The following is an 18,907-nucleotide window of genomic DNA, read 5'->3' as shown; positions in this document are numbered from 1 at the left end:
AAATTAAATATTTCATGTAGTAAATATATGTGTTTTGACAATTTAGTTAAATATTTGAATAATGACAGACAAATTAAATGACAATATCTCAAATAAATCTGAATGACACTAGTCTAAGTCATACATAAACCTGTGAGTTTAGCTGAAGGAATGTCATAATAGTAATAGAAGCAGATTCTTAAGACAATGTTTCTTAAAACAGCAACATTTCCACTTTGAATTAACCAAAAGATCACTGTTATTAACACAAATGCAACATTTCATTGAATTTTCTCTCTATTTTATCATAATTACAGATTACATTATTAATTAATATTAGTGGGAGACTGAGGGCAATTGTAACCATTTTTTACAGTTCCCTTCATAACTTACAGACTACTTGACATAGTCATCTTTTGATACAGGAAACAAATATACGTGCACTAATTAATATTACAATTGGTAACACTAATAATTTCCATAAACAATGACATAATGATTTGCCATAATTAAACTACACTGTTAAACTGTAGTCTGATTAGTTGTGGCATCAGAGATTAGAACAAACACATTTATTTTAATACACCCCTTTTAAATGTAGTTTTACATTTTGTGAAATATGTTAATCTTCTAACAGTAAAGTATGTGAACACAAACAAACAACGTGCTTACATTGGGCCATGTGGCTCGAGAGCAATTGTAACACAATGTCATCTAAACTTAAGACAGCAGAATACAAAAACTGTACTTCCAAAAAGTAACTCTCATAAATCAAAATCAGTGTTTTGTTGAAAACTTATGCTGAGGTGAAATAATTGAGCTCCTTTTCCACAGAGAGAGAGAGAATCCTACTAAGCATGTGCAGATTAAGTGTCATTGCTTGTTTCTGATTGGAGGAATTGAGTGTGTTACAATTGCCCACTATTGTCTCCATCAAACTGAAGTACAAGAACAAATATAAAGATGAATATTTTGAAGAAACATTGCTATGTATTGATAGAAGAGGATATATATATAAAAAAAGATGTGTCTTTAAAAGGTTTTTTAAAATCATGGTTTCTCAGCTTACCATCAGATACTGTAGTTATGAAGCTGGGTAAAAATAAATCAAAATCAGACCTCATCCTGAAGTCAACAGCTATTCAAATTGTAAAAAACAACAACAAAAAAACAGTTTATATAGAAAGGCGGTCTTATTAGCAGATAGCAACACAACAGAACAAAATAGCGGCTGTATTTAATAAATGTAATATAACAGGTTACATGTGACACATATGACATTTAAGTAACGCTGCTCTGTAAACAGTTTCTTTAGTCTGGTAGGAAGGGGAGGTCCAACTGCACCCGAAAGGTATATTTTTTTAACCTAGTGTTTTGTAATCCTTAAGGTGTCTAGTAAAGTAATTTTGATGTTCCCCACGCAAATTATTGTCCCATATGTGATTTTTTGTATCATCTTTTGTGTCCGTGCTTGATTTTCGGCTGTGAAAAATGAAAACTTTAAATCTACATAGAATCTGAACAATACATCCTACAGACACAATCCACCCCATTTTCTCTTAGTCTTTGCATGAGGAATTGATAGATATGAGGATTGTCATGATTAGATGATGTATGGTGCATTAAAACTCAAATAAACGCAAAAAAATGTAAAAAATCTGTGACATTGGATCACTGGAACTCCTCCCCTATGGACCCTATTGATATATGTTTTCTAACTTTTGTATTTTTATAGTCTTTATGATGTCTAATAAGCAAATGTTGATGATCCATACTTGAAATATTGTCACATGTTGGTCCAAATGAACATCTCCCATAATAAGGAGTTACTATTCAAACCGTTATATTGGTATTATATTTATTGAAACAAAACAGAAAACCACTCATATAGTCAAATATGTGTATATATAGGGTATAACAAATCCCCATTACAGTAGAATAAACTGAAATAGAAAAAAGTCATTCTAATCAAAGGTCAAAAGGTCAAGGGCAATAATGTCTATTCATCATACAGCAGGTCTTCATAATCAACCTCTTGCTCCTCGCCTTCCTCACCATCTCCATCCATCTCCTCGACTGTTTCCTCCAGCAAGTCAGTGAGTAAAGTAAAGTGGGGAGGATAGGTCCACAAGACCACACTGGTTCCAGGGTACCCTCTTGAGTCTTTTCCCAGCCTTGGCCAGGATCATGGGGCTTGGGACATCAGAATATCGGTGTGGCTGCTCCCTTGTAGTTGGCCAGACAGTGGTCAACACGGTTGATGTGTGGGACCAGGTTGTCTCTGCAGGGCGGGAGCCGGGACAGATCCACCTTGAATCTGGTGGTAAGCATCTCATCCTCTCCAATCATTATTTTTCAGCATGATGCTGCACACGTTGTTCACAGATTTTTCGCGGGTCTGGCCATACATTACACATGTAAATACCTCGATGTCCTCCACCACATCTGGCTCCACAGAGCACTGATCACCAAGTTTTCTGAGGACATAAATAATTAGTAGGCTACGTCGACATTGGGACCGGAAAGCACAGGCGAATCCTAAATGTCAGCGAACTGCCAGAATGTAAGGGGGCAGACTACTGCACAACAATACTCTGCCTATAAGTCTTCACAGGAGAAGACGTTACAAGTACCTTTAGAGGCAAAGGGAAGGTTGGGCCTCTGAAAAAGCTGCAGAGTAATCCAAAGTACTATGCAGCCTTCAAGTGAGTATTTTTAGTCAGATATCCTGTAGCATGTAATGGCATTTAATGCTTAACATAGGTATTGATACATTGTGACTTTGCAATACTATAATTATTTATGTCCTCAGAAAACTTGGTGATCAGTGGTCTGTGGAGCCAGATGTGGTGGAGGACATTGAGGCTTTTACATGTGTAATGTATGGCCAGTCCCACGAAAAATCTGTGAACATGCGCAGCATCATGCTGAAAAAAATTATTGGAGAGGATGAGACTGTTGTGTATAAAAAAGGAAGCTGGATGAGAGATTTATGCATGCAACTCTCTTTACTTTTCGGACAAACCGGACATTCGGACAAACCGGAACCAAACATTTCAGACCAAAACAGCTGCAACCTAAACATGCAGCGAGGTGTTACCAAACAAACACAGATTAATTCGTCCTGAGCGGACATAACATTTTCCCTTCTCTGGGGGGTTCAACTATGAAAAGTAGACACAAAGTCCTTCAGGTAATCGGGCCGTGCCTTGGCGCGCACTGGCCGTGGAGAACACACAGCTGAAGGTGAGGCAAACAGTGGTAGGGAGGCTGGGGAAAGGGGCAGCGACAATGATGATGGGGGCACTGGGTGTGACAACGAGGGAGTATCTTCAGGCTGTGCGGCTGCTTGTGGTATGGAGTCCTCCTGCTCCGCTCTGGGTGGCATTATGTCCCCGCTGTTCTGAGTTAACATTGCAGGAGGTGCTGGCACCTTCTAAAGGCAGCTGGCGTGCCAGCGGGTGCCATCATCTAGTAGGTATGTGGCTGGTCCCAGTCGGCGGACCACTTGCTGTGGAGTGGACCAAAATGATGCCATCTTGTTTTCCCTGTGCGGTCGGCGAGCTCTCACCCAGTCTGCCACAGCGATATCTGGTATCCTGACTCTTGTCAAACCACTGTTTCATCCACTTCTGACAGCGGGTGACTGAGGCTTTGACAGGTGTGAGTGAGTTCTGGACTGCGGTGGGGTGGAGCCTGTCCAGTGGTAGGTGTAACTCTCTACGGTAGTGTAGCAGTAGCACGGTAGTGTAGCAGTGTTAGATGTATGGCTTGTTTAAAGGAACAGCCCTGGGCCTGATGTGCTCTGATGCCATTTTTTAGGGATTGATGGAAGCGTTCCCCCCTGCCGTTTGCCTGTGGGTGATACAGGGCTGTACGGATGTGTCGAATCCCCCTGTTCTCCAGGTATGAAGTAAACTCCACAGATAAAAACTGTGGACCATTGTCGGTGGTAATGGTCTGTGGAAGGCCCCAGCGGGAGAAGAGAGACTCCAGAAAGTCCACAATGACCTGGGAGGTGACGGAGCCGGTAGTGGTCAGCTCAGGCCATTTGGAGTGTAAACCATACACTACGACCAAGAACCGCTGATAGTGGGGGGCACCGTGGATCTCGCCACATGTGTCTAATTGCAGATGCTCCCATGGTTTTGAGGGCCAGGCCAGGGGATGCAGGGGTGGTGGGTGTCGACGACCAGTCTTTCCACTTACAAGACATGCTGGGCATTCTTTAACAAGGGCCTCAATGTCTTTGTCTATGCCTGGCCACCACACCAGGTCGCAGCATCTCTGTTTAAGTTTCACTATTCCCAGGTGGCCATCATGCGCCATGGCCAGCACACGGGCGCGAAGGGCCCCTGGAATCACGGTGCAAAACCTAACCGCCACAGATGTCTCATTCCAACAAGAGAGCTCCTGCTTGACCAGAGAAAATGCTAACAGCTCCTCTGGTAATTCCTGTGGCCATCCCTGACAACTGTAGATGCAGAGCTGGGAGATGACTGGATCCTGTTTTGAGGCTGCCTTCAGTTCCTGTAGAGTGACCGTGGACTTGAGCAGAGTGTGTAGCGTGAGAATAATTTCACTTTCAATGTGGTTGACACTGGTAGGCAGGGCCTGGGCAGGAACTGAGAAGGTCTGCAACGACATTATCCCAGCCCTACTGTAGAGTATAGTTGTATTGGCGGAGGCGGTCATACCAATGATGCATTCTCAGCGGCCTGTGCCCGGTGCCAGTAGAGGAAAGCAGAGCTGTCAAGGCCTGGTGGTCTGTTCTTAGCATAAACTGGCGGCCATAAAGGTAGAGGTGCCATCTCTCGCAAGCCCACATACAAGCGAGTGCCTCCCGCTCCCCAACTGAGTATCTTTTGGCGCTTTTCCATTACCAGTACCAGCTCGACTCGCCTCGACTCAGCTCGGCTCGGCTCGCTTTTCGCTCCGTTTTCCATTGCAGATAGTACCTCCACAATAGTACTTGGTCGTCATAGCGACGCTGTGAAACTGCCGTGACTTAATCTTTTACGCGAGACGCGCGAGACACACCCACTACCCAGACACACAGGACAATGGAGGAAATCGAGTGTATGCTGTTTTTGGACGTTTTTGTTTTTGCTGTTTTTTATTCAGGATACTCCGTCTGACGCGTGCAATGATGACACAGTGAATAGTGACGATTCTCTCTGACCAATCAGCAGTCTGCCATGTTTTCACGTCACATTTTAGTATCGCCTCAGCTCGCTTAGAACCTCGCCGGAGGTGGTACGAAAAAAAGTACCTGGAAGCAGGTACAGGTACAACTTTTACACAGTGGAAAACCAAACAGAGCCAAGTCGAGGCGAGCCGAGTCGAGCTGGTACCGTGTAGTGGAAAAGCGCCATTTGTTCGGTTTGGTTCAGAGCTCGGGAGGCGAATGCAACAGGCCTCTCCACGCCATTCTGTACTTGTGACAGTACAGCCCCTATCGCCATGGCCGAGGCATCACAGGTGACCAGGGTGTGACTGGATATGTCAAAATGTGCCAACACTGGAGGTGAGGTAAGTTGAGCTTTAAGAGTTTGCACTACCTTGGTGCATTCTAACGACCAGACCCACAGTTCATCTCTCCGAAGCAGCTGGCGCAGTGGGGCTGTTATGGCTGAATACTGAGGCATGAACTTCATGTAGTAGCCCGTCATGCCCAGGAATGAAGCGAGCTGGGCAGCCGAGGTCGGTTCGGGACGTGGGCAATGGGTATCTGTTTGGGATGACAGCTTTATTTACTGCACAGAGGTCCACACAGACTCGCAGAGCCCCTGTTTTCTTTCTTACCACAACCAAATTTGAAATCCATGGTGAAGCATCAACCGACTCAATGATACCGACATCCAGCAGCCGCTGCAGCTCAACAGACACTCCATCCCTTCAGGGCCAGTGGAATATGGCGCAGTGGCTGGACGACTGGCGTCACCGAGGAGTCAATGAGGGGTTGATGGGCAAAAGCAGACAGACAGCCCAGCCCTTCAAACAGTGATGACCACTTCTGATGTGGTCCGGCAGCGACAGTCATAATGGCAGCCCCCCCTGTGTAAATGAGTGAAAATCCCAATGCCATGAACAGATCCAGCCCCATTAAATTCACCCCTCGTCAGGCCATATTGAAGACAAAGGAGGGCAAGACCCTAGTGCCATAGCTAACAGTCACTGTGATGGACCTCAACAAGTCAATTTTTGAGTTACCATACCCATATAGGACAGCAGTGGGCGTGGACAGTGGACAGGAATGAAAGAACTTATGGTATGTACTGGCATTCAGAAGGGAGACACTTTCACCTGTGTCTAGCAGCAGGGGAGTACACACTGTGTTTATATTCACTGTACATGACTTGAATTGCATGGGCCCCGATGTTACATGGCGAATTATGGTGGGTGAACCACGGGGAGTGTGTGCATCCGACCTGGAGGGGTCAGAGCCGTACATTTTTGCAAAGTGATTTTTCCTGCCACAGTTACGGCATGTTTGGTCATTAGCTGGACAGTGCCGGGCTCTGGTGGCATGTGTGTTTGATCAACAGTTACCGCAGGAAAACTGCCTTTGACGCTGACGTGGCCCTTCTTATCTTGTGAGATGCATGACTGGGTCTGGGGCTGTGTCTGGTTCATCCAAAACAGACCTAGATGGCTGCTGCTGTTGCTGGTCATGTGACTGTGCTCTTATGCATACTGCTTGGCTTAATGATGATTCTGTCTGTGTTAATTTAGCTGCACATTCCGCTGCACTTTCAATTTGGAATGCAATGGCAACAGCCTTAGCTAGTGTTAAGTCGTCTGATTCGAGTAGCAACGTCTCCCATATTTTAGCCTGTGTAGTGTGCTCAATCAGTTGATCGCGTTTCATCTCGTCTGTCAATGCGCCGAATTTACAATGGCTGGCTAAACCTTTTAGGTTGGAGACGTACTGATGGACGGACTCCCCTGGTAGTTGGTGTCGTTGTCTAAACATAAACCGTCTCAATAAAACACTCTGTGGGGCAGCAAACTGGTCTTTTAAAAGTTTCACTGTCCCTGCATAGTCTGTATTTGTCCCATTGCCAGTTAATGTCTCCAGTACCCATTGTCCCTCGACTCCTAAACAGTGCCTCAGCAACGCTGTTTTCCGAACTGCACTCACGTCAGCTAGTCCCGTAGCTTGTAGGTATGTTTCAAAAGACTGATGCCAGCGATTCCACGGTATTGTAGGCTCACCGGAAAGTGCGAGGAAAGGAGGTGGAGGAGGAAGAGAAAATTCACCCATCCTCATCGCCAATTGTTGTGTATAAAAAAAGGAAGCTGGACGAGAGATTTATGCATGCAACTCTCTTCACTTTTCGGACAAACCGGAACCAAACATTTCAGACCAAAAAAGCTGCAACCTAAACATGCAGCGAGGCGTTACCAAATGAACACAGATTAATTCGTCCTGAGCGGACATAACAGAGATTCACCAGATTCAAGGTGGATTTGTCCCGGCTCCCGCCCTGGAGAGACAACCTGGTCCCACACATCAACCGTGTTGACCACCGTCTGGCCAACTACAAGGGAGCAGCCACACCGATATTCTGGTGTCCCAAGCCCCATGATCCTGGCCAAGGCTGGGAAAAGACTGAAGAGGGTACCCTGGAACCAGTGTGGTCTTGTGGACCTATCCTCCCCACTTTACTTTACTCACTGACTTGCTGGAGGAAACAGTCGAGGAGATGGATGGAGATGGTGAGGAAGACGAGGAGCAAGAGGTCGATAATGAAGACCTTCTGTATGATGAATAGACATTATTGCCCTTGACCTTTTGACCTTTGATTAGAATATTTTTTTCTATTTCAGTTTATTCTAATGGGGATTTGTTATACCCTATATATACACACATTTGACTATATGAGTGGTTTTCTGTTTTGTTTCAATAAATATAATACCAATATAACGGTTTGAATAGTAACTCCTTATTATGGGAGATGTCCATTTGGACCAACATGTGACAATATTTCAAGTATGGATCATCAACATTTGCTTATTAGACATCATAAAGACTATAAAAATACAAAAGTTAGAAAACATATATCAATAGGGTCCATAGGGGAGGAGTTCCAGTGATCCAATGTCACAGATTTTTTACATTTTTTTGCGTTTATTTGAGTTTTAATGCACCATACATCATCTAATCATGACAATCCTAATATCTATAAATTCCTCATGCAAAGACGAAGAGAAATGGGGTGGATTGTGTCTGTTGGATGTATTGTTCAGATTCTATGTAGATTTAAAGTTTTCATTTTTCACAGCCGAAAATCAAGCACGGACACAAAAGATGATAAAAAAAATCACATATGGGACAATAATTTGTGTGGGGAACATCAAAATTCCTTTACTAGACACCTTAAGGATTACAAAAAACTAGGTTAAAAAAATATACCTTTCGGGTGCAGGTGGACCCCCCCTTCCTACCCTACTACTTCCACAGCCGACTGCATCGTGGATTCAGACATGGATTATTATTGAGTTTTGCAGTAATGAAACCTTGCTGAAGATGAACACTTTCAGATGTCAAAATTACAGAATACACAAAATCACAATAATTTGATTATGTATAATCGTACATTTATTTACTAAATCCAACTTGAGTGTCTTCAATGGGTTTTGAATATTCATTGATGGTGTTTAAGAAATGTTATGCCTTTTGTTCATCCAAACTACAAATTACATTTTAATTTAAATACTGTACATACACATTTCGGGAGTTCAGCAGTTGAATCTGAAACTCGATCAATTATATTTATTTCTTGTCTGTCTGAACTCTCTTCTGCTCTGTGATCCTGACAGAAGAACCTGTACCAACCCCAAAAGCAGGGTATAAGGGTTCAGTGAAAGTGGTCTGGACTCTGTGAAGGAGAGTCATTGTGTCAGAGACGCTGTAGAAGGACAGAGTTCCTGCTCTGTGATCCAGATACACTCCTATTCTAGAGGAGCAGACAGCAGGGATTGAGACTTGGGCTTTATCATGAATGAAATAGACATTCTGGTGATACCGGGACAATCTCCAGGATTCTTTGTTGCAGCCAAGTCTACTGTCATCACTGCTTTTACGATCGATTCCTTTGTAACAAACTGCTATACACTGTAAAAAATCCAACTTGCAAATTGTTTACTCACCTTAAGATTATAAGTTGAGTGGGCAAATGTTTGAGCGCAATGTTGAGTTAACTTATAAAAACTATTTAACTGCATGTTTACTACTATTTGTCCAATGAACACAAAAAAATAAGTTGAGAAAACTTAATGTTTTGATTTCTGTGCTGGAACGTTTAACTTCCCACCATCGCGCATGCGCAGTCTGTCTCTATGTACGTTACACGGGGTTTCCTCCTTCAACCACGCTATCGAAGGGACTGGATTCATCTCTGAGGTAAGTTTTATTTTGCTTTATGAATGAAAATAAGCTACATTGATTGCAGACATATGTTGGTAAAATATAGTATTATGTTAAAAGATATTTTCTGTGGAGACGATAAGTGTCTATTGTTAGAGATTATCCGCGTAGCACATGGCTAACTTACTTAACTATTGACACCTAGACTAACGTTAAAGTGAGGAAACATGCTTGAATGAGAAAAGACAAGAACGTGCACGAAGTTTAAAATGTTAAGCGCAGTAAGTCGTTAAAAAAGACTCAAATCTGGTGCTTGCGCTGATTGAGACAGAAGAGAGCTGTTTATCTCAGACAGAATGTGAGTGCGAATTCAGTTATCTTTCACGGCTTATTGCTAATTAATAGTGAAATAACGTTACACACAATTATTTAAAAAAACCCACTGTGTGTGTAGTATTCATGTAAATACAGTCGGCTATGTCTTAAGTGAACAAACAATGTTGTAAAATCCAGATGTTTCCGTATTAAATCTGTGCAATAGCTCTTAAAGTGACAGTAGTCTATTCGATTTAAATTCAATTTCAAGTTTATTTGTTATATAGGCCTATATACAAATGTCAGTGACAATTTGTACATGCTTAGGTTGAGGCTCAGGCATTCTACAGTAGTGCAATATAATTCAATATAATACAATTTAGAGGGGAAAAAATATAGGCCTATATATGCAAAACAAATGTTATGTTAAAAATACGCATGTTTGCTTTGTATATTAAATAATGTTTAAAGTGAAAATATGTTATCTGCCGCTGTCAGTGTCCTTCCTGTTAATCAATGAAAGACAAAATCGCTCACTGCTCTTTAATAACTTTTGTATTTTTAAGGAAAAAATTAATTTTTTTTTTTTTACATTTGATTATTCCATTTCTGTAGTATTTTTACTATATGTAAATTAACCTACTGTAACTGTTTTTTTTAGTTTAATATGAATCTTTGTTATGTTGTATTTGTCCCTTTTAGACTAAAGAACATCAGTACAGCAACAAGAACCTCTGATGTGCTAAAACAGTGGCCTTTGTTTTTGAAAGATCAGGTGAGTTTATCATTTTTAGTTAGTAGAACTGAATTAACGTGTAGGCCTACACTTAATTCTTACTGTTTTAACAATGTTTTTTTTTTTTTTTTCAGGGTCTGTGCTGAGTATTACAGGTTTACACAAACTAATCAGAAGAGCACCTTTTTCTCTTAGTTAGATGAATACACATCTAATTGTACAAAACAAGTGGTGGAGCGTATACGATGAGATGAAGATCCTCCTAGACCAACTTATTTATCAGGTAATTATTTTGCATGTGGTCATATCTCTCTGGTTAAAGGCTGAATTTTGCCATCTCCTTTTCAAGGTAATTCCCATGCTTCTCTTTGGATATAACATGCATAGCTTGTTCCATATTTGTTTTCTGTCTTTCAGACACAGAAACTACAATGTGCTTGGTCAAAGAAAGGCTACAACTCTCAGAGCTCTACCTTTGTTTATGAGGGAAAAGTCAGGAAACATCCTGAAGACTTGCCTGGTAAGAAGATGTGTGTCACCAGCATATACACTCACACTTGATATAATTTCACCTGTTCACCAGATCCCCATGACGTTGTGCCACGTGTAACTATATTAAAGGAATAGTTCACCCAAAAATGAAAATTAGCCCATGATTTACTCACCCTGAAGTCATTAGGTGTATATGGCATTCTTCTTTCAGACAAATACATTTGGAGTTATATTAAAACGATTCCTGGCTCTTCCAAGCTTTATAAGGGCAGTGATATAGTGGCAGACTTGAGGATGAGTAAATCATGGGCTAATTTTCATTTTTGGGTAAACTATCCCTTTAATACTGCATGGCATCTAACAGCACAGGGCAGGAAATTGGGAGATGTATTCTGTTTATCAGTTTTAGTTCTATGGCTGAATTTGAACAAGCTTAAAAACATGACCACCTTTACTTTTCAAGTGAAGGTACATGAGCACATGTTTAGGGTCACTCTGTGGTGTAACGTAATTCAAAATAAAAAAAAGTTATGTCAATTTATTTTCTACTGCAGGACACAGAGCCAGAAGACATTCACAAGGGGAGAAGATGAGGATCTTAACTATCGTTGAAGATGATGTTGCAACTGTTCCACTCCAACCCAATTATAAGGTGCCTCTCTGTAGTACTATAAGAGCAGATTGGGCTAGATAATGTGCAAGAACTTTGCCACAGCTGTTACTCTCATCTTTGGCTTGATTTATACCCTCAATGTGAACTGTCCTAAACAATTAAAATACATAAAATACACTTTTGACTAAATTAAAAATTGTTTATTGGTCTTGACTTAAAGTGCTCAGCAAGAGTCCGGTCCTTCAAAAAATTATTGTTCAAGTAGCTGCAATCCATATGGATAATTGTAAGATTGAGCATTTATTTGTTCCAGTTTGTACTCTTATTTAGTGCATAGTCTTTTTATGGCTTCATTTCTTCTCTAGAACATAAAGATATAAATGTAAGCCATGTTTTATATAAATGTAACACATATGATTTAATCCATGTCTTCTGAATACAATCGGATATCAAGATTTAAAAAGAATTGTTAGTTTATTGTTTCTCCCAAAACTGTATTACTTCAGAAAATACAAATTACAGCTGCATGTCTTTGTGTCTTGCACAGAAGAAAATAAGTCCTATGAGTTTGAGACAGAAAAAAGTAAATAATTATGATTTTGGGGTAATATATTCCTTTGAATAAAAAAAGAAAATTCTTGTCATGATGACAGCTAATTGAAATGACATTTTTATTTGCCTTCAACATGCTTCTGAATAAATGTTTTGTTAACATTGACTCACTGTTTTCAGTTTTTGACTTGGGCAAAGTTATTGTAGTTTCCAGTCTTAACATATTATTACTTAGTACCAATTTCCTTTAGGATTTTTTTGTTCACTCAACTTCAGACATTGAGACAATTTTTTTTTAATTGGCTCAACTTAAAAAGGTTTGTTAAAAAATAGTTGCACCTCTCCAGAAAACTAACAATCTTAAGTTAACCCAATAAAAAGAAAATTGTAAGACTTACAACTTAATTTCAGTCAGTCTAACTGTTATTTACAAAAGTTGAGTAAACAAGAAAAAGCTGAAGGAAATTAGTACTAAGATTTTTTTTGTTGTACTGGCTTAAATTTTTTTACAGTGTAGCGCAGTCGTTCCCACTGCACTCGACCTCCCAGTAACAGCGACCGCACAAACCCTCTCGACACAGGACATTAGGAAACCTATCAAATCGCTCTGGGTGATCAGGATATTGCTGGACTACATTTGTGCTTAATATATTTTTATTTCCATCTGACAGGACAAGTTGGTTCTCCGCAGTGTTTGGATCCAGGTGCAGCTGACAGAAATCTGATTAAAATAAATGGACAAACATTAAAATAATGTAAAATAAAAAAATTATGTTTAAACACACACACACACACCAGTGAAGATTCCTCAATCTGCCACCGAAGATCTCAATGGCCTGAGTTTAAACCCTGGACTACATTTCCCAAAAACCCACAGAGCCTACATGGACTGATTGCATCCACACCTGTTCCCCATTACCCTGACTATTTAAGCCCTGTGTGTTTATTCACTCTTTGTGAAGTCTTGCCCTGGCTGCAATTCTGAGCATTACAATTCCTGTTCACTCTAAAAAATAATTCAAGGGATCTGTTACCACAACATAATTTAATACATTGTTGTAAATTAAAAATTCTAAATTGTTAATTTGATTAAACCTTTTAAGTTGCCAGCATTATTTTAATGAGTTGTCATGACAGAATAATGTTGATAATTACATCAACTTAATAATGTATGTAATTTAAACATAAATATATGTGTTGATTAGTTTAAAACAATATTTACGCTGTAGCAACCCAATGAAATTGGCTTGATAACTTAATTTTTCCACACCATTTGAGTTCAGGATTTCAAAGCTCCTCCCCCACTTAACGAGCAAGGAGCAAGTTCAGACATGTTTTAGGCTGACCAGTATGACACAAAGGACATTTCAAGGTGAGTAATCTGAGTTTTATTTCATTTACAAATAAATTCTCTCCATTTAACTAGAGGTTTAGCTACACCTAGTAATACAGTTGATGTTAGCAGTGTAATTTGACCAGGATAGCAGTGGATAAGAATGTAAAAACGGTTTCATTGAAAAATATGCTCAGCCAGAGAGGGAATTTCATTTGTGCTGTAAATAGGAAAATAATTTAATGCACAGACACATTTTTAAAAATCTGTCGTCATTCACACAGATAGCATTCAAGTTTTATTGTAGGCAGTTTGCTGTTTGACCAACATTAACAGACTTTTGATCTCTGTAAAAAAGATTTACAATTTTTTTTTTAATTGCTTTTTTTATACAGTGTGTTTTTGTGTTAGTACAACCTGAAAGAGATATTCTGGATTTTGGTCACTGTTGTTATGCAACCTAAAATTTGTATTTTATTTTCCTGCACTTAAAGGCATACAGTAAATTACTGTTAAATTATCATTCAGTGAATCTTCTGGCATCAATTACGAATATCTACTGGTTGCTGAGATTTGAACAGTTAATGCAAATGTACTATGACATTCTAGGCTGATCAGTATTTTTTAAGTTGGCCCATATCTAAAAATGGGTTTGGGGAGTAAAATGTGTAAATTTGAAACCAAAACACAAATAGTGTTGCTAAAACATTACAGGCTATACCATGGTCATGGTGGGCAACCACTGCCATGCCTTTATCAATCTTCACTTTGCACAGTGTAAACACACAGGGCAACAACGTGCTCCTGCACTGCTCTCTTTCAGTTCAAATTTTAGGTATATTACACTGGCCACACACTGGGTCTACCCAGGTCAGTGATATCATAACAATGGGCTATTTAGTTTAATAAAGAGATGTATGGAAAAAGACTTGTAAAAATGTGTATGGCTGTTGCTTTTCACTTAACCATTTGAATTATTTCATGAAACTTACTATTATTTTTATGATAAAATATTTTTGATCATTACTTATTGATGCAACCTATTTTGGCCATTTGAGTAACTAGGCGCATGGTCATTAAAATAAAATAAAAAAAAGTTAAAATAGAGTTAAAGTTAAAATAGAACAAAGTTTCCAGTGATTAACTGAATTAAGTAAGATTAACCTAAAAAATCAGCAATAATAATCCAATTCATTAGCTCTAACATGCTATCTATATTTTCTCTTGCTTTACAAGAACACACAAGAGTTTGAGGAAGACATTGAAAGGCAAGTGATGACAATTGCCATCATCGATGATCAACCTACTTCAGGATTTGACCACAAGACGGCAACCATTGTGGTTGAGGGCATCAAAATCCTGAATGGAATGGATATCTCAAGGTGCTGTGCTCTGCTGATGGGCATAATATATGCTCTGAATCTGAGTTACCCCAAGGAACTTAAATATACCTGTGAAGTGTTTCAGAAGCTGTTTCTTGAACTTGATGGACTGAAACCCAGTGCAAAAGTAATGCGTCTGAAGAACAGTATTTTCTGAAATCTGATCTCTACTTGTTCCAGAGGAAATTTTGTTCTTTTTTTTTTTTTTTTTTTTGTAATTTGAAGTCTACTGTAGGCTGATCTTTGTGTTATATTTCATACTGCTTGAAAAACTGAGGTTAATATATGAATGTCAGTAGCATATGCTTGTTTGTGACAGTAGCAATCTACTGTCTAATTTTTAATCCATTAAAAATGGGGTTTACTGTGAAGAAATAGTTTTAAAATTTAAAGTTTTACAGATTGTTTGACACTGTGGAAAAATATGTAAATGCCAATAACTTTGCTGTGTTGGAATTTATTCATTGTGATGGCATAACCGAGTATGCATACAAATGTTTTAAAGGCAAATCTGTAGGGCCAGTTTGTTTATAATTTGTGGGGAGCACACATTTTTGTTTTGTAAATTGTGCAAAGTGCAAAATTTTGAAACTCAATTTTTGAAACTGCAGTTCAAAATAAAATAAAAAGTTAACTAACAAAATTGTTGTTGAATGAATTAATTTCTTACAAGCAACTAAATGAATGAACAAAAACATGAAGAAAAAAAAAGCTAAACAATTAAACCAACTTAATTTTGTATAGGTTGTGAACTTGAAAACTTGCATTCATAATTATGGTAATTAAGTACATAACACTGAATTTATTTTAAAATGTATGTAAAAAAATAGTTGGAACAACGTAATTTTTTCAAGTACTCAACTTAAAAAATAGAGTTTATGCTACTTAAAAATGCCTCTGTCTAAAGAGTAAAAGGTAATTTGTCTAACTCAATATAGTTTGTTGGCTGAATGTAATGTTATTAGAAGTTGTCATAACGCAAATATATTGATGCAAACTGTTGCGTTGATTTTTTTTTTTTGAACTACACAATATTTTTTAGAGTGTTGTTCTGCACGTGTTTGGCCCTGACCTGTTTGGATTACGTTTGTAATCTTTGCTGCCTGCCTTTCTACCCGTTTGTTTGCCTGGATTATTCCCATTGTTGTTTGCTGCCTTGTCCCGATCTTCAGCCTGGTTATGACCACGCTGACTGTCCTGCCTTTGATGTATCTTGACCCACGACTGTTTGCTGTATTTTAATAAACTGCATATGGATCTCACTCAACCTGAGTCCTTGTTACAAATATATATATATCAAACTGTCATATTCTAGACGGTAAAATGTAGTGGGATGTGTTTGTGTTTTGAGAAAATGCATCTCAACTCACATTGCAAACAATCACTTCGAGTGTTTGGTTCTGGAGACTGTGCAACATGGACATTTGACACTGAAAAGGCAAAAACAAAGAAAATGTATTGGTTACTTATAAATACAATTTTAAATACCATACACAAACACACATGTTTGTTTCACTATTAGTGAGGACATTGCATAGATGATGTCCATTGATTTTATATCAGGTTTATATCAGATTAATAAAATAAAAATAAAATATAAATAGATACAAAAATGGGACCTTCTCGAGATATTTTGGCTGTTTGCTGATGACAGACGTCCTCCAAAACCTCCTTAAATGCCGAGACTGAAATGTCTTTAAAAGACAGATGAGTGTGTTGAGTGAAGCTGGGAACGTCTTCAAATGTGGGTAAAACACACACAGACTGACAGCTCTGAAATGAGACAAATACAGCACTCTTTGTTATGAAAAAGAGACTATTTAAAAATGTGAAACGGTAAGAATAGAAACATGGTATACTCAATGAAGAAATTTCATTACCTTCAGAAAATGTATCTGATCATTAGAAATTAGAAGTTTGTCAATCTCTGCTTGTCTTTTTCTGAGTTCTGTCAGCTCTTGATCCAGATGTTTGTGAAGTTCCTCTGCTCGATCTATCTCAGTCTTCTCCTGAGCTCTGATCTGCTCTTTAATCTCAGAGCGTTTCTTCTCAAGAGAGCAGATGAGCTCAGTGAAGACCTTCTCAATGTCCTCCATGGTCTCTAGCGCTGAACTCTAACAGAGACACAAAGATCTGATCATGAAGAACATTGTTGTGACTCAAAACAATGCAGGTAGAAAGTAAATGAGTGGCAGTCAAGCTCCAAAATTGACAGAAGTCTCAACAACACTGTGAGTGGTTCAATAAAAACATGTCACAATTCTTATAGCAGTTTTTTAACCAATTTTTTTAAACTCAAAATCCATCGGTCATCATGTACTTTTATTGAATTTTTAAAATCTACTTTTTTGTGTGTCAAACAAACTTTAACACTAAAGAACACAAAGAAACATACTTTAAGAAGCTTCACAGCTTCACTGAGTTCCTGCTGACCTCTCTCTCGCTCCTGGATCAGCTTCTGACACGACACCTTTATCTCCTTTAACTCTTTCTGAGGATGATAACATACAAAGGAGAAAGTAGGTTAGTTATAGTAAGTTACTATGTCAGTCATTCAAATTAGTAATTTAAAAAGAAAAAATGACATCTACCTAAACTGATAAGCATTCATTACCTTTTTACTAGTCCATTCTGAATCCACAGACACCATGTTGTGGTTTTTATGATTGTCAGTAACACACAAACAACAAATACACTGATGATCATCCTGACAGTAAATCTCCAGAAGTTTCCCATGACTGAGACAGATGTTCTCCTGAATGTTTCTGGAAGCTTCGACTAGTTTGTGCTTCATAAACGCAGGAGATTGATAGTGAAGCTGCAGGTGAGTTTGACAGAAGGAGGCCAAGCACTGCAGACAGGACTTTACAGCTCTGTTCTTCTCTGTAGTGCAAACATCACACTCCACAGCAGCCGTTTGTAGGGACGTCTTCTGCAGCGTCTCCATCATCTCAGCTATCAGAGTGTTCTTCTTCAGTAGAGGTCTCTGACTGAAGCTCTCTCTGCATTGGGGACAGCGGTACGGCGGCCCCTGCTCCTTCTGGCCCCAGCAGTCAGTAATACAGCTCATACAGTAACTGTGTCCACAGGGAATCGTCACCGGCTCCTTCAGGGGATCCAAACAGACTGGACAGCTGAACTGATCCACATACGGACTCGCTGCAGATTCAGACATTTCTTTGCAGACAGTCTGTCCTCAAATAGAAACTGCTCTGCCAGAAGTAAATCATGAAAGAAAGTACATAAATCCACATGTAAATCATTAATGAAAGAGCATGTGTAAAAATCTAGAAAATGCTTACAGTTTTGTGAATTAATATAAAAGAATCGTAAACTCTTCATCCATAACCAGAAGAATAAACATAAATCATCCAGATTAACATGGAATTATTATTAAACTCATGCAGTAATAATTGAATGCCCTGTTTTCAATGCAAGCAAGAAGACATAAAATAATTAGTTAAGGATTTTTGACGTTCTTACCTGATTTGTCAGAATAACAAGTCAAATATTCCTTCCTTTACAGGTTTAACCAAACTGGAAGAGTGTGGATCCTGAAGCAGAGGCTTGTGTAGCAGGGAAATAGGTTTCGTTTCTCTCGAATCCACAAACTTCCTGGTTTTCAGTGTCCAGATGTGTGCATGAGAGAGAGAGAGAGAGAGAGAGAGAGAGAGAGAGAGAGAGAGAGAGAGAGAGAGAGAGAGAGAGAGAGAGAGAGAGAGAGAGAATAGACATATTGTTTATGTGAAACCATAACTTTGCAGTTTTAATGCTCTACTCTTTGTACTTTTCTTAAAATCATACTGTATCTCTCGACACCAATAATCAGACTAGTTTAAAGGTTTGTAATAATTTCTTTGCTTTAACTGCTTCTAACACACTTCCAGCTTGTTGTAGGCTACAATGTCATTGGCATCAAAGCTTTAACATGTGATGCTTCTTCATTATAAGAACAACAGGTTTTCATTCTGATGTTGTGGAGAAAAACAACAATCACACACAGATCATGAATTCTGAAAACACAATATTTCCTAAAACAAACACATTTCCATCAATTGATCTCTAACTCTAACCCTTCTTCACCACGACAGACCGACTTTTATTTTGTGATTATTTTAATTCCTTTCGGTGT

At 39.1% G+C, this 18,907-nt stretch overlaps 1 long non-coding RNA gene and 1 pseudogene across 2 annotated transcripts; one reads left to right on the top strand and one right to left on the bottom strand.

The window, feature by feature from the left end:
• Window positions 1-7,985: 7,985 nt before the first annotated feature.
• LOC311090598 (E3 ubiquitin/ISG15 ligase TRIM25-like) lies at window positions 7,986-18,446 on the bottom strand (annotated as a pseudogene). The gene is made up of 8 exons (XR_014609626.1): window positions 18,259-18,446; window positions 17,390-17,982; window positions 17,171-17,266; window positions 16,656-16,889; window positions 16,395-16,548; window positions 16,146-16,205; window positions 12,571-12,781; window positions 7,986-9,093 (listed from the first exon to the last, which is right to left on the bottom strand). The product of XR_014609626.1 is annotated as an E3 ubiquitin/ISG15 ligase TRIM25-like (transcript).
• On the top strand, window positions 9,319-12,226 carry LOC311090632. The gene is made up of 4 exons (XR_014607915.1): window positions 9,319-9,388; window positions 10,370-10,442; window positions 10,538-10,923; window positions 11,450-12,226. It is a non-coding gene; the product is annotated as an uncharacterized lncRNA (long non-coding RNA).
• Window positions 18,447-18,907: the final 461 nt, after the last annotated feature.

The sequence above is a fragment of the Abramis brama genome (assembly GCF_963993115.1).
Source record: "Abramis brama genome assembly, chromosome: 10".
In the NCBI taxonomy this organism is placed as follows: Eukaryota; Metazoa; Chordata; class Actinopteri; order Cypriniformes; family Leuciscidae; genus Abramis; species Abramis brama.
Note: the sequence above shows the minus strand (reverse complement) of the source record. Positions and strands in the feature narration are given on the sequence as shown.